This window comes from Lontra canadensis, unplaced genomic scaffold, assembly GCF_010015895.1.
Source record: "Lontra canadensis isolate GAN:19392208 unplaced genomic scaffold, GSC_riverotter_1.0 scaffold1, whole genome shotgun sequence".
Taxonomy (NCBI): Eukaryota; Metazoa; Chordata; class Mammalia; order Carnivora; family Mustelidae; genus Lontra; species Lontra canadensis.
This window is the reverse complement of record NW_022630995.1, coordinates 27,642,122-27,659,334: the sequence shown is the minus strand read 5'-3', so window position 1 is coordinate 27,659,334 and position 17,213 is coordinate 27,642,122. Positions and strand designations below refer to the sequence as shown.

At 37.3% G+C, this 17,213-nt stretch overlaps 1 protein-coding gene and 1 pseudogene across 1 annotated transcript in view; both read right to left on the bottom strand.

The window, feature by feature from the left end:
* CNGA1 (cyclic nucleotide gated channel subunit alpha 1) overlaps window positions 1–6,224 on the bottom strand; it is a 33,323-nt gene extending 27,099 nt beyond the window's left edge. The window contains exons 1-2 of the mRNA XM_032852289.1: window positions 6,168–6,224; window positions 1,662–1,762 (exon numbers count right to left, since the gene is read on the bottom strand). The gene's annotated coding sequence lies outside the window, so the exon portion shown is untranslated. The remainder of the gene's footprint in view (window positions 1–1,661; window positions 1,763–6,167) is intronic.
* A 6,880-nt stretch (window positions 6,225–13,104) lies between these two features.
* On the bottom strand, window positions 13,105–14,465 carry LOC116864574 (annotated as a pseudogene).
* Between the last annotated feature and the right edge of the window lie 2,748 nt (window positions 14,466–17,213).

The following is a 17,213-nucleotide window of genomic DNA, read 5'->3' as shown; positions in this document are numbered from 1 at the left end:
TCTTTGCCCAATCTCACTGTTCAGTTGCAGAGCTAAGGTTACGGCTTCAAATTTAACGATGTTCCTGGAGTTGTGTAACCATGCAGAACAGGCTTTGCGGGCTACCCTGCCGGGAGGCAGCTCGTGCCTGCAAACAGCCGCCTCCTGCTTGGCAAAGACCTGGGTTCCGCCCTAGCTCTTCACCAAACTGCCAGTGAGACCTCGGCAGAAATCCTTCTAAGCTTCTGTTCCCTCCCCTGTAAGATGGAGATGAGAGTGCCCGCCCTACCCATTGTAATGATTCTCTCCAGGGAGCTAACAAAAACAACGTATCAATATATACAAAGCAATAAAAATAATAAAATATATATAAAGCAATACTGAAGGGTTCTACAGATGCAAGTTGATGATATTATTACATAATCCCCAAGCTCAGAGAGGCAACCATCAACTTTCTCATGGAGACAAGAGTTAAATGATGCAAATCGTCTTTCTTTAACGCCCCCCCCCCCTTGAACTATCACTTTGAGAGGCCAAATTGGTGAGAACAACTATTTAATAATTTTCTTTATAGGATTAAAAGCAAGGCATAGTTCCCATGAAAATGAAAACAGAGCTGACACAACATTGTTGCTGTATCTGCCCTTAGCATGCACAGGGACCTGTCAGGCTCACTAAGTCACTTGTTAGCAAGTCATGAGAAAAACACATTCTTTTCTCAGGGAGAAACAATTTCACCAAAAAGGGCATAACTCTCATACTCATTAATGCCACCTTCACAATCCACAGAAAATTCACAAAGTAGCCATCATAACATAAAATCTCGATTGATCACAAGCCAAGAACAAAACCATTTAATAACCAAAAACATCTTCCAATACTTCTTTCTTTAGCCAAAACATTTTACAAGAAAACAGTGATATAACAGAGGGGCTTAAATGCCAGAAAATATAATCATGGAAGAGCAAAAAAATTCTGTTTTGTTCACCACTACATTCCCACTGACTAGAAATGTTTTTCAAATACATTTTAAAAATTGATTTTAACATGAAAATCATATATATTATGATGTTGGGGCATTGCAAGACCCTAGATCTTTCAAGAAAGTTTTCTTTAAAATTAATACATTCAGGCCCCCTGGGGTGGCTGAGTCAGCATTCAACTCTTGATTTCTGCTCAGTCATTATCTCAGGGTCATGAGCTCAAGCCCTGTATCTGGCTTGAGATTCTTCTCTCCCTCTGCCCCTTGTCTTTCTCTTTCTCTCCCTCTCTATAAATAAATAGATATATAGAGAAAGACATAAAATCAGTGTGTTCTACTAACCAAGGGTAAGAACAACGACTTTCTGCAATGGTTGGAGGCTTTAATGTGTTATCTTTCCATTTTCTCCTTTGAATCAGACACTATTCAGAATTCTAAAAATTGACCCCCAAAATTAATAAATTCTGATTAACTGAAGGTTTCCTTGCCTCTTATGTTAGGATATCTCACCCCAATACCTGTTTCACAGTGGAATTCCTCAGGAAATGCATACTGATGAGAGGTGTTTGGGGAAAGTCTTAGAGTTCCATCTTCTACAAAATCTATTGTAATTTCACCATCCATTAATATATATATATTATATATATCAATACACATATTGACTATATTTTAAATCATTTCTTTGGCCCTAAGTACTTACTTCCTTGTATATGTATCTATGGCTGCCTGTGTATGTCCCACTTTCCCGAGGTTCTCCAAGCTTCTGAAGGACGGATGACTTCCTTTTTCTTTGTCTATGCCCTGGGACAACACAAACACAAACTTTTTATGGAAATTATAGAGGTGAATAAACATATAAAAAGGCAAATAAATACTTAGAGTCCAGCACTTGAGGTCCCCTGGACTCTAATCACATGGAGATTTTGTCAGTCACAAGGAGTATTTGAAATTTAGGATTTTTTTTCCTTCTTTTCTTACAAATGTATACCTTATACCCAAAAGGAACACATTAAGAGTCCTGATATTTTTCCTTGCAAACAATTTGCAGGTAACATTCTAACCTGCGTTTACTATTTCTGCTTCTCAACATTTGTGGAGCCCAAGCTGTATAATCAGCAGCCCCATGTAGCTTGCTGAGGTGTGAAGGCAAGAGAGAGACAAGAAAGGACGGATTGTTGATTAAGACAGGCTTCCAGCCCTCAAGAAGTTAGCAAAGAGAACCCTGTAAGTAATAAAAATCTAATAGGACAATTTTGTGTGTGCGTAGGCCAACTCTGTACAGCTGGGAGATTCACAAAAAGCTTTCCAAAGCAGTGCATATGGAACTGGATCCTAGAGGATGATTAGGAGTTTTCTAGGCATAGAGGAAATGAGCAATCTTGGAAAAGGAAACACCATGTGATAAAGGTAAAGAAAGAAGAAAAAATCAAATATTTCTTTTTTTTTTTTTTAAAGATTTTATTTACTTATTTGACAGACAGAGATCACAAGTAGGCAGGGAGGCTGGCAGAGAGAGAGGAGGAAACAGGCTCCTTGCTGAGCAGAGAGCCCAATGTGGGACTCGATCCCAGGATCCTGAGATCATGACCTGAGCCGAAGGCAGAGGCTTTAACCCACTTGGCCACCCAGGCGCCCCTCAAATGTTTCTAATGGCTGGAATTGGAATGCCTGGGTGCCTGAGGCTCCCCTCGTCTCTCACATAGAATGTAGTACTTAGCATCAGGGCACTGACCCATTCTTTTATTATGATGCATTTATAGCTGTGTCTTTCCCGCCAGACTTGAGAGCGGGCACCAACAAGCACTGGTTTTTATGTCTATAGCATTTTAAATAATGTCTAGCGCAAAATAAACAACGCAAAAAATTATTTTACTTTTGTTACTTCTTTTATTGCATAAACACTATGTCTACACCACATGTAGCAATAATAAACATCTACACTCCGTCATCATTTTAATGACTATATTTAAATAGCTATTTCTATGACAGTACATTTATTATTCCCAGTTGCTTTTAGAATAATTTTATCATGTTCCCTAGAACACAATGTGTTTTAAAAAGAGATTTCATTAGATGTATGAATTTTGGGAGACTCAACATGCTTAATATATTAAAACTTTAAAAATCATATATCAAGGGACATCTGATTTATCGATAGCTTAAAAAATCTACTTTGTACTCTATAATTTCCTTTAAATAAGCAGCGCAAATTTCCTATTAAATACACTCTACAAATTTAAATTTTTATTTGTAAATAAGACCTATTTTTATTGTATAGACTTGTTATTGTGGGCTTATAGAACTATTAATTTATACATTTATTTTTATAGCCTATTATCTTATTGAACATTTTTATTTTAATAGTTTTAAATTAATCCATTGAAGTTTTTTGAGTAGACAATTCTATTATCCATGAGTAATATTAATTTTATCTCTGCAAACTGTATGCTTTGTTTAATTTTCCTGTCTTACTGGGTTGAGTAGAAATCATAGAACAATGTTAGATAATATATCAGCCCTCTTTGTCTTATTTCAGTCTCTAGAATTTCTTCTATTTTTGCCCATGATTTCAGATAAGTTGTCTTTCTTATGTTAAAGCTTTTTTATTACTAATTTCCTATTTTATCAAAAATAGATGTTGAAATTTATCAATTGCCTTCTCATCAATTAAAGCCATATGAATTAAAGCTAAATAGATTGGTACTTTGGAACATTTGTACATTTAAGAACCATTAGTACAATTATAATCACTTGTACCACATAAAGAGTGGCCAGAGAATGTAGGCTGTGTACTTTTTTGACGATATTAGCCTAGTTCATAGCATAGCTCGAAATCTTCACACGGTGTTTGTCTGCTGAGGGGAAGGTACACTATGTTTTTCCTTTAAGGGATGTAGTTACAGCTGTGGAAGGTTTGGTTAGTGCCACAGCCAAAACTTACAATATGGCTGCCCAGTTCCCATGTACTCTTTCCCCAGGAGAAAGGTTCTGGCATTATATGGATTTATTCCTTTGACCTATTGATGGGGACACAATAAGACAGTGACTGGCACACAATAGGTACTAAATAAATATTTGTTGAATAATTAATAAGTAAATATTTAAGTCATAAGTGGCATTTTTGGAAGTAGTCTTGGACCCTTCTTTCAATTTTGCCTGTAATTTTTCATCAATTTGATTTTTACTTCTAAAATTAAATTTAGAGCACCTGGGTGGCTCAGTCGGTTAAGCGGCTGCCTTCAGCTCAGGTCATGATCCCGGGATCCTGGGATCAAGTCCTGCATCTGGCGCCCTGCTTTGTGGAGAGCCTGCTTCTCCTTCTGCCTCTGTCTGCCGCTCTGCCTATTTGTGCTCTCTTTCTGGCAAATAAATAAATACAATATTTTTAATTAATTAACTAGTTAATTAATTAAAGTAAAATTTAGACATTTGTTTTTGTAGAAAATAATTTATTTTATCCAGACTTTTTACACACACTGACTTCACAGCCTAAAAAAATTATCTCCCTGAAAAAGACAAAGATCATAATAGCTGTTTTGTTATCTTCACTTAAAGATGTATTTGACTATTCTTCCCCGCCAACCCTATCCCTGCTTTTTTTTCTTTTCTTTTCTTTGTTATTTCTAAGGGGTAAGGCATTTAATTTAAAGTTTACTTATTATTTCTAACTTTGACTGTGGGCAGAAAATGCAGCCTGTATACTTCTTTGCCTTACTGAGATTATTCTGTGATCAGAGTTTATAAACATTTCAAGTGTAGAGAAAAGAGGGTGTAATCCTCTATGGTATATAAAGTGTAATCAATAACTATCAGGTCTTTTATTTCCAGTTATTCTGATACTCCCACCTAACCCTATCCTCTTTCGTCTCCCTGCTTGATCCAACAAAGACATAAGTGAAAGATGTGTATGGAAAGAATGCCAAGAGAAGGAATGAATGTAATTGAACAAATTAAGGGGTATATAAACAAAAAGATCGAAATGTAAAAAGCCAACTGTAAGACATGTGTTTATTGATAGGAACATTTTAAAAACTTAGTTTAATAATGTCTAACTCTCTAACATAGAATGAAATGACAAGAATTTATAATCCTGTAACCTTGGCACAATAAAAAATGATAAAGAATAATTTTTTAAAGATTTTATTTATTTATTTATTTGAGCGAGAGCGAGAGAGAATGATCGGGGTGAGGGGTAGAGGGAGAAGCAGACTCCCAGCTGAGCAGGGAGACTGATGAGGGGCTCAATCCTAGGACTTTGGGATCATGATGCTAACAGAAGGCAGATGCTTAACCCACTGAGCCACCCAGGTGCCCCTAAAAAGTAGTTTTTAAATTTATAAAAACAAAACATGATCCGGGTGCCTGGGTGGCTCAGTGGGTTAAGCATCTGCCTTCGGCTCAGGTCATGATCTCAGGGTCCTGGGATCAAGCCCCACATTGGGCTCTCTGCTCAGTGGGAGACTGCTTCCCCCTCTCTGCCTGCCTCTCTGCTTATTTGTGATCTCTGTCTGTCAAATAAATAAATAAAATATTTTAAAAAATAAAATAAAACATGACAGTAACAAAAAGTCTAATTAAAATATACATGCCTATCATGGAGAATTAAGAAGAGAAAGCAAGGTGATTTCAATTTGGGCTCCATCACACAACAGTAATACTTTGCCTTCAGGAACCCACTTAATCTCTGTAAACCACTTATTTATCTCTAAAAGGGGGTGTGCAGAGTGCTATAATAATGTTTATAAAGTACCTAAAACTTAAGAAGTTCTCAACGAGCTCATATTTTCAGGAGTTAATTTTTTATTAAGATTTATATGAATTTAATGGTGTTCAATCTCCAAACATTTAAAAAGAGAAAGAAAACCCAGTATATGGTACTTCCTTTGCAGGAAGACAAATCTGCCAAAGTTATTGTTTCTGACTTCTACAAATGAACTTGAAATTTGCAAAAAGGAGGTGGTATTTACTGTGTTGTGATATTCAGATTAGTAGACTCCTATTACCAGGTCTTTATTTATTATTATGTTTAACTAAAAGTGTCTTTTAGTAGAATATTCACTTGTCGGTAAAAAATACAAGCAATCACCGGCTGTAAATAGAAAGCACATAAGATAGAAAACAAAGCAAATGCTGATACTTTAATAAATCAAAACAGAGGTAGAAGCATTATGTGAAAATACAACAATAATTACTACTGGGTTCTTACCTTTGGTTGCTTAAGCAATCTATCTGTGTCTTCTAGAAATGGAAGTCAGTGGCATATCCAAAATAAACAGGGATAGAGTATAAATCTTGACATTGTCAAAATCCAGGTCCTAATTTTTTTAAATAAATCTGCTGATATTTTTCTTTTCTGTAAACATGTGCCAATGGCTAGTTTTCCTACCTAATCATTCCCAAGGAAAGAAACAGTTCTGTGGCATTGGCAAAGGAGGATTTTCATGGGTCATTATTGGATTTGTGGATTTATATACGGATGAAAATAACAGCAACCAAATCACCATTATCCTTAGCTTGACCCGGAGCTTATTAATATGTATGAGTTAGAGATAAAAGGGGGTTGCTCAGAGCTACACCTCTTGACAAATCTGAAAGTGAAGTTAGCCAAGGGTAATACTGCCTAATGGATTTTATTAAAGTTACACTATCAATTCACCCAGGGTTATAATCCTGAAAGAATTCTTTGGGTTTAGGGACGCCTGGGTGGCTCAAGTCAGTTCAGCGTCTACCTTCAACTCAGGTCATGATCCTAGGGTCCTGCGACTGAGTCCCACATGGGGCTCCCTGCTTGGAAGGGATCCTGCTTCTCCTGCCGCTCCCCCTGTTTGTGCTTTCTCTCTCTCTGACAAATAAAATGAACAAAATCTTTTTGAAAAAAAAGAAGGAATTGTTTAGATTTTTGCAATATATGATTAAATTTCTAAATACAGTGGGATCCTATTAAAAACTATTAAAACTATTAAAAACTATTAAAATATAGAGTGAATTATTTATTCATTTTGTGAAAGAACTGCATGTGTGAAACATACCTGATCAAGAGATAAAATAACATGAGTCTGAGCTTGCCTGAAAGGCTAGTTCTTACTTCAGCTGTGCAAAAAACATTAAGTTATGCCAGTTAGCATCTCAGTGTTATTCTAATGACCCAAAAAATTTTCCCTAAGAATTTTTAGCGCAACATTTGACAATTTACATAGTCTCAAAACTTTGGCTTATGACTGAAATTCATGAACAATCTGAAATATTCTCTCCATTTAGCAAAACTGCTTTCATTTCAGTCTATCAGCTCCCAAAATACAACTTTCTTCCTCCAGTACTTGCACTATATGTGCTGCTGAGTAATTAGTCATTGAACAACCCAGTAATGTTTGCCATTCTAGTTGGATGACCTCAGCACCCAGTGGGCTCCAAGGTTCTCAAAATGGGAGATCCCCCACGGTACCTGACAGAGAAAATCAGCAGAGTACTGAGTACTCTTTTCTTTTGGAAAGTTGGCTTTTGGGTTCTAGAATTTTAAAAGTAATATTTAATTTCTAATTATAAAAGAAAATATGTTTCATAAAACATGGCTATTACAGAAAGGAAGAAAACAAAACTGAAATGTGTTTACCTTACTCATATTCTTATCATAACCAATATTAACATTTTGGTTCATACTCTCATATGTAGTTTTTATATAAAATTATTCTGGTTTTATTTAATATTATAGTATCATTTTTTATTACTGAATATGTACCCAAAGTGTCCTTTCGAAGACTGCATCACATTCACATTCTATCATATTCCATTAATACATAATTTATGGATAGATTTCAATTTCATTGGACATTTTTCTTCTGGTCTAAATTTTTCAAAAGGAATGTTCTTATTTTTAAATCATTATGCACAACTGTGATCACTTATTATTTTCTTAGGAATGAGATTACTAGATTAAAGAGTATTACCATTTTTATTACTTCAAATTTGTATTGCCAGTATAATTTCCAGAAAATCTGGTTACCTGACTGTATAACATTAAGTAAATGACTGTCATTTGTAATTTGTTGACTTCTTATAATTTTTCAATCATTATGTTACCAATATACTATTTTAACCTACTTTTTTGTAATTTATAACACATAGCCTTTAAACTAGAATAAGCTAGAATGTGTGTTTTTGACAAATCCACTCCATTACATAGTTCCTCCAAACTAACCAATGTAGTCACTTAGGTCACAATTTAGTTTTATGATAAAATGTTATTGTGTCAGTCTCTCTCTCTCTTTTTTTTTTACAATGCATGTTTGTTATTTTAATTTCAGTCTGGGTGTGTCAGTCTCTTTAAGCAGAATTACATAATCTGCTAAGGAAAATAAACCCCTTGCTTTGCATAACACAGAAGTATCTTAAACCCATCTCTATGAAATTAATTGAAAACATTTCAAAAAGCATGAAATGGTGGTAAATATTGAAATCACCCACAGAAAGGATAGGAAGTAATGAAGAGACACACAAAGAGAACTCCCCACTCCCCTCTCCACTGAAACCCTCAGTTTGTTTCCCGGAGTCCAGAGTCTCTCATGGTTTAGCTCCCTCTCTGATTTCTCCCCCTTTGGATTTTCCTCCCTTCCTCAAGTGTCCTCCATGCTATTGCTTATGTTCCACATATGAGCGAAACCATATACTAATTGTCTTTCTCTGCTTGACTTACTTCACTTAACATAATCCCCTCCAGTTCCATCCGTGTGGTCGCAAATGGTGGGTTTTCATCCTTTCTGATGGCTGAGTAATATTCCATTGTATTTATGGACCACATCTTCTTCATCCATTCATCTGTTGAAGGGCATCTCAGTTCCTTCTACAGTTTGGCTATTGTGGTCACTGCTGCTATGAACATGGGGGTAGCTGTGCCCCTTGTTTTCACAACATCTGTATCTTTGGGGTAAATACCCAGTAGTGCAATGGCTGGGTCATAGGGTAGCCCTATTTTTAACCTGCTGAGGAACCCACACTGTTTTCGAAAGTGACTGCACCAATTTGCATTCTCTAGACCTATCTCTTATGTGAAAGATAAAACTAAAACAAATACACCTGAAAATAAAACAAGATGACAAGATTGGGAATTTGTTCATGGAATATTCATTTTCTCATGGATTGTTTCTTATTTGAAACTTTCTTAAATGATTTAATGAATTAAATAGTTGGAGCAATAATTTTAATCAAAATTTCTTCCTCCTTTCCATTTAACTTCCAGTTGACGTCATGAAACTTCACAGAACTTGTGATTATAAAACAGTACTTGCCCCAGTGAATCTTAATGCGAGGTCTTCGAGCGCAATGGTCCAGAAAGAATTCTTGAGACATTTACAGTGCAACTTACTAAGTTCATGTAAGTAGTACAGGGGCAGGACCCTTGGGCAGAAAGAGCTGCACATTTTGCCCTATGAGGCTGGTAGTTATTGACTTAGTAATCAAAGGGAAGGGGGCATGCAGGAAGTATCAGATTACTTTGAATTTCTTTGAATTTCCATGCCTAAAACTAATTTTGCAAGATTCCTGTGCTGCTTATCATTCAGTTCAATATTAACTCTTGGTGAAATATACAGGCAGTGGTGAGACCCTTAAGGAATGTAGCAAATAGCAAATATTTGATCCTCATCCAAACTGTGCAAGCTTTAGGTCAGCCTTCTGGGCTAAGGGTAAATATTTTCCTGCCTCAAAATCAAATCCCTCAACCAGTCTCTCTCTCTCCCTCCATATCTCAATCTCTCTCTCTCTCTCTCTCTCTCTCACACACACACACACACACACACACACTCACGCGAAATTCGTTACCTCTTTGGAATGACTCATTTGTTTTATCTCAAATGCACCTTTCTTTACCATCTCTCACACTTCTTTCTTCTACCTTTTCCCCTCCAAAACCATAATTAAGGATGAACTTTTTAGGGGCGCCTGGATGGCTGGCTCAGTGAGTTAAAGCCTCTGCCTTCAGCTCGGGTCATGATCTCAGGGTCCTGGGATCGAGCCCCGCATCGGGCTCTCTGCTCAGCAGGGAGCCTACTTACTCCTCTCTCTCTCTCTGCCTACTTGTGGTCTGTCTGTCAAATAAATAAATAAAATATTTTTTTAAAAAAGGATGAACTTTTTATTATCCCAGTTCTCGGGATAACACTCTTTAGCTGTGTAGTCTAGAGACAAAATGACTTAATCTTCCTGAATTTCCATTTCCTCTGTGAAATGAAAATGTAATGCCTACCTCATTAGGTTTTTGTGAAGATAAATGGAGCAAGGTTATAGAGTGTCACACACTTTTGGTATACACAGTAAATGTTCTCTCCCTCTTCTTCCCTTTTCTCTGAGCTCTTAGACTGCATCTAAAGCTTTGCTGCCCATGACTGAGGTCTCACCAGTCCTCGATATGTTGTCACGGGACCCCTGGAAGCCAGGTACATGCAGCTATTAATAGCTAACTTATGTAAAGCTGTAGAACCATTATTTATATCTGGTTCTAAATAATTTATTATATAATTCTAGTAAAGTATGATCAAGTGAAATAATTCATTTTTTAAATGAAAATCTGTTTCTTGTGTGTAGAGCATTTAACAATGTGAAATACTAATCAATCGTTCGTAAAGGCATAGAATTTGTTGAAGTGTTCTTTTGTTCATTCAACATATAATTCCTAAGCACCACACTGTACTGGGCACTGTTTGAAGGTCTGGATGGGAGCACACACAAGCCTTTTCCTTAGAGACAGTAACCAGAGAAGAGATGTTTACATTACAAGATGGTTAAGAGCTGAGGAAGCACTTACAAGGAGCTCTAAGATTTGGGGAGGAGAGGAGCTAGACCAGAAGACTGCCAGGGCAAAATTATCTCCGCTGAAATTGAAGGTAAGTAGGAATGTTGTTTTCACACATTAAAACATACATACTACGATATTTTTCTGATTTACTCAAGCTTCAAAGGGTATGAGTGTGTTTTATTTTTTGTTTTGTTTTCCTCTCTAAAGTGTGATGAGCTTGACCTAGCCCATCTATCCACGGATTTCTTCTCTTGGGACCTGCAGTAACCTTGACTGATGGAAAGAACAGAGCCACATTGGATTACCTGTTTAGTAGGCTACTTTTAGTCTGGTTCCCGGTCTTGCTTGGTCAGCTCCCTTTAATCTTTATAATCCTATTTAAACTACCTCTAACTATAAATGCTCATTTGCATGACATTAACTCCTATATTTTCATTTCAAAAATCACGTGATTCCAGGGATTCTGGCTCTTGACCCTAGATTATTAAATATTTGATAGTCCGCCTTCCAACCCACCAAGACTTTTAGCCAGAGTGGTCAGTGATGTCTTCTCAGCATTTATAAACATAATAATTAAGTGTCATGTAATTAACTGTTTAATGTTTGTCTTCCCTGTAAGAAATGTAAACACCAAGGTGTCAGGCCCTGTGTCTGTGTTGTTCATCACTGTATCTCTACTGTCTACCATCATTCTATAGTAACTGATATTACAAGACCCCCTCATAAATTACTATGCAAATTAAAATAAATAAAATGTTTATTATTATGTCTGAATTTAACTGGCCTCAAAAACTTATAGAATTTTGATTAATCCTCTTATATGTAAGGAGAAGATGAGTCATGGAATTTTAGCACCTGATGTTCTTAGAATATTGGAAATAATAAACTTTGGAGTCAGACTAATGTAGACTTGCATCTTTGGTCTTGGGCAAATTATTCAACTCCTGTGAGGCTCTGTTTTTTTCATCAGTATAATGGGATGACTTCTTTGTTTCAGGTTATAGTAATTAGAGATAATCTACATTAAAACTCTTCCCACAGTTTCTGGCACAAATCAAGCCTTCATTATGTAACTATTAAGATTATTATTATTTTACTGAGAAATAGTTCCTGAAGCCCACACTATTAGTAATTTGCTGTTAGATATCAGGTAAACAACGGAATTAGATAGATAAAATATCGAAAGGATTCAGAGTAGGAATGACTCTGTCATGCAGAAGTGTGTAGTTGGACCAGAGGATTTTAAGTCTTTTATTTTTTTTTAATTTAATTTTATTTTTTTCAGTGTTCCAAGATTCATTGTTTATGCACCACACCCAGTGCTTAAGTCTTTTAGGTAAATATGAAAACATTTCAAATTTTGTAACTTTGTGCCTTCAGTATGCTAGGATTCTACAGAATCTACGGTGGAAATGTGGTTGCTTACTTACCTTCCTAAAACTAGCTTTGGATTCAGCTTCCTCAGATAAGCCAAATCTTCTATGATACCTAACTTTTTAAATTTGGTCACTGTGCCCCTTCTCCCACAGGCCCACCCCTAACATGAGCAGGACTGAGTGAGGCAAGAGAACACATAGAAGCCTACAAAGCACATGCCTAAATATTTAAAAATCAAGCTAATGAAGTATTAAATAAAATGTGTTTCGTTTTCACCTTGAAAAACACCTTTGTAACCAAATATATATATGTATATATATATATATATATACATATATATATATATAATCTGTAAAATAGATTGTTTTAACATGATTGAAACTTGGCTCAATGTCAAAGATAACTGGATTTAATTTTTTTTGAAGATTTTATTCATTTATTTGACAGAGATCACAAGTAGGCAGAGAGGCAGGCAGAGAGAGGAGGGGAAGCAGGCTCCGCATTGAGCCGAAAGCCCAATGAGGGGCTCAATCCCAGGACCCTGGGATCATGAGCTGAGCCGAAGGCAGAGGCTTTAACCACTGAGCCACCCAGGTGCCCCTGGATTTAATTATTTTATGTGTCTGGTGGGCCTATTGGTGGGCCAGGGATAATCATTAAGTAATAAAATAAAGATATACATAAATGATAATTTACTATATATTACATACAATTTATTTTTCTATCTTTTCAGGAAAATTACTAAATGCCTTATAATAACCAAGATTTTACATTATTTGTGTTCTATTGATAGTAGGACCAAGTTCGATAATCTTTTTCTTAAAGCCTTTACTTTGAGACATGATGGAAAATGGAAAAACCTTATAGGTACACATGGAAAAGTAAGATGTGATCACAGTTAAAAGTGAAGCAATCTAACTAGACAGCTTTAATGCCTGTCCACTAATGTAGAAGCTGAAGTACTGAGTGTGACGTTGTAGGGCTGAAAGGAATGGTAATTAGTATTCCGCTCCTTCTTATTCACCCTCTCCTTCAACAGAATCTACACCAACCTCCTTGTAATCCTTCTCAAGGGCGGCCATATCATGGGCATCAGAAAACTCTCCTTCCTCCATGCCCTCCCCCACATACTAATGAACAAAAGCACACTTGGCATACAGCAGGTCGAACTTGTGGTCCGGGTGAGACCAGGCTTCAGCGATGGCTCTGGTATTGCTCAGCATGCTCACAGCTTGCTGTACTTTGGCCAAGTCTCCACCAGGTACCACAGCGGGAGGCTGGTAATTAATGCCCACTCTGAAGCCCGTGGGGCACCAGTCCATAAACTGGATGGTGCGCTTGGTCTTGGCGGCAATGGCAGCACTGACATCTTTGGGAACCACATCACCACGGTACAAAGGCAGCAACCCAGGTATTTACTATGGAGGGATCACATTTCACCATCTGGCTGGCTGGCTCAAAGCATGCATGCATTGGTGATCTCTGCTATAGAAAGCTGTTCATGGTAGGCTTTGCAGATGAGATGACAGGAGCATATGTGGCCTGAGGGAAGTGCATGTGGGGATAGGACTCCAGGTTGGTCTAGACTGCTGTCAGATCAATATGCAAGGCTCCATCAAATCTGGGGGAAGTGGTGATGGAAGAAATACCTCGCTAATAAGGTGGTTAAAGTTACTATAGGTTGGGCATTCAATATCAAGGTTTCTATGACAGATGTCATAGATGGCCTCATGGTCTACCATGAAGGCACAATCAGAGTGCTGCAGGATGGCCTGGGTAGTAATGATGGAGTTGTAGGGCTCAACTACAGTTGTGCAAATCTGGGGGGCTAAACGGAGAACTCCAGCTTGGACTTCTTGCCATAATCGACAGAGAGACGTTCTATCAGCAGGGAGGTGAACCTTGAACAAATTCCCCTCCGAAACTGTGTAAAACCAAAAAGCCTTGCGTGCATTGGTCAGCCAATTTCTGAATTTGGTTCAAAACAAGGTCAATGATCTCCTTGCCAGTGGTGTAGTGCCCTCAGACATAGTTAGTAGCAGCATCTTTCTTGCCTGTGATGGGCTGCTCAGGGTAGAAAAGCTGGCAGTCGGTGCCAGTGTGAACTTTACCAATGACTGTGGGTTCCAGGTCTACAAACACTAAAAAGGTGTTGAAGGTGTGCTTGCCAGATCCCATCTCACTGAACAAGGTGTTGAAGGAGTCATCTCCTCCTCCAGTGGTCTGGTCACTTGACATCTGGCCATTAGGTTGGAAGTGCTCCAGGCAATAGAGTTCCCAATAGGCATTGCCAATCTGGAAACCATCCTGGCCAATGTGGATGAAGATACGCTCATACATGGTAGCTACGGGATAACAAGGGCAGGTGACAGGAGTGGACATTAGTCCCAGTTACCATCCCTGATAAGCTAAGAGTTGAGGTTAAGTAATGCACTCAAGTTAGATCATACTTCTTGAGTCATCATGGAGTTTACATCATTTTGTTAATTTCTATGTAGGCAAACTTTGTATTGTTTGCCAATACAACTCATAAAATGATACTTAGATTTAGAAATAAATCATAAATTTTAAATATCATGTTTCAATATTGCACTTGGCTCTTATAAGTCACCTATATTATGGACTTGGCCTTGCTTGTGACAATGTAGCTTGATTCCAAACTGGACAAAAGATATGAAACAACTGTCTTCAAAATACTGCACAATAGCATGGGAGTATGATATTTGAGAGAAGGGGAGAAAATGAGTTGAACCCTGCCCAAAGGCAATTTCTGAACTATGACATAAGAAAAAGGAGATAAAGCAGAGCCTAATGGTCTAGCTTAGTTGAGGAGCCTGAAATATGATCTTGGAGACCAAAGTGGTTAGAATTGCAGAACAGAGTTCCAGAGAGGAGGAAACTGTGCAGACAAAGAGCTCCAGAACTCTGCAAAGAGGTCTTCTCAAGTCTTTGGTGGAATAAAATAAAATAAAATGCATCTTCAAGTCATTTACAAGAAATGGCTTTTTAAAAAGACTTTATTTATTTGTTAGAGAGAGAGAGAGAGAGCGTGAACTGGAGGAAGAGGGAGAGAGAATCTGAAGCAGACTCCATGCTGAGTGCAGAGCCCAACCCGGGGCTCAATCTCACCACCACAACATCATGACCTGAGCCAAAACCCAGTCTGCTGCTTAACCCACCCAGGAGCCCCATGTACAAGAAATGTTTTAAACAGAGAGGTAAGGGGATAGAAGAAGGTAGAACGTGTCAACTCTAGTAATAAAACAGCTGATTTAGCTATATTAGTATCAAAGTAAATTCAAATCAAAAAGTTATTATTAGAAATACAAAAGAACATTGAATAATGATTGAAGTGTCAATTGGTTAAGAAGCCATAACAACCCAACTTGTATGTGCACCTAATGACAAATCTTCAAAAATTCATGAAACAAAAACTGGCATCACTAAATTTGTAGACAAACTCACAACTGCATGTGATTTTAATACTTTATTCTCAGTAATTGATAGGACGAATGTAAAAATCAGTAGTAAACTAGATTTTGAGCAACCAATTTATCCTAACTGACATTTATGTAACACTATACCCAACAAATGGCAGAATTTATATTTTAAATTTTACTTGGAACGTTCACCAAGACAAGCCATACGCTAGGCCAGAAGCCAAATCTCAGTAAATTTCAGAGGGCTGTAAGTATAAAGAATATATTCTGTGTTCAAAACAGAAGTAAATCAGAAATCCATAGTAGAAGGGTATCTGGAAAATCTCCAAATATGTGGAAATCAAGCAACATACTCCAAAATAGCCCATGGTCAAAGAAGAAATCACTAGGAAAGTTTTAGAATACACTGAACTAAATGATAAAAAAGAAATCAAAATTTGCTGTATGCAGCTAAAGCAGTATTTGAAGCCAAATTAGTTTTAAATGTTTGAATTAGAAGGAGTAAAGTTTTAAAAATAAATGATCTTCCCTGATATGAGGAAGTTGAGAGGCAACGTGGAGGGTTTTGGGAGTAGGAAAGGAATAAATGAAACATGATGGGATGAAGAGGGAGACAAACCGTAAGAGACTCTTAATCTCTCAAAACAAACTGCGGGTTGTGGGGAGGGGGGTAGGGAGAGGGTGGTTGAGTTACGGGCTTTGGGGAAGGTACGTGCTATGGTGAGTGCTGTGAAGTGTGTAAACCTGGCGATTCACAGACCTGTACCCCTGGGGCCAATAATACATTATATGATAATAAAAAAAAAATAAAAATTAAATAAAAAATTAAAATCAATGATCTATGTTTCCACCTTAGAAACTAGAAGTAAATTAAAGTCGGTGTAGAAGGAAAGAAGTAAAAATAAAATAATAAACAAAATATCGAGGGGTGCCTGGGTGGCTCAGTGGATTAAAGCCTCTGCCTTCGGCTCAGGTCATGATCCCGGGGTCCTGGGATAGAGCCCCGCATGGGGCTCTCTGCTCAGCGGGGAGCCTGCTTCCTCCTCTCTCTCTCTCTCTGCCTGCCTCTCTGCCTAGTTGTGATCCCTCTCTATCAAATAAATAAATAAAATCTTTAAAAAAAATAAGTAAACATATCGAATACATAATAATGATAATAATAATAGCAGAAGCTAATGAAATCTTAGAAGTCAGTAAAGAAAATCAATAAAGGTAAGAGCTGGTTCTTGGAATAATTAATAAAGGGCACCTGGCTGGCTCAGTAGTGGAGCATGAGACTCTTGACCTCGGGGTTATAAGTCCGATTACTTGAAAGTAAAATCTTTAAAGAAAATAAAAAATGAATCGAAACCTCCTAGAAGACTAACTGAGAAAAAAATAAGGGATCACTAATTCTCAACTGTAGACTTGGCACAGTTCACTGGTGGGCCAGTTGGAGATTTTTTGATGCTCCTCTTTTGGTTACATAAACACCATGCTTTTGGGGGGAATAAAAATCCCAAAAATTAATGTCACTCAAGACAGTCTATGGTGCTGTAACAGCGTAATATCCAAAATCATCCAGAAATAGGCAGTGAAGGAAAATATAAAGTTCTGCTTAGGCAACAGTTAAACTGAGAAAACAAGGATCCTAAATAAGGTTAAATAT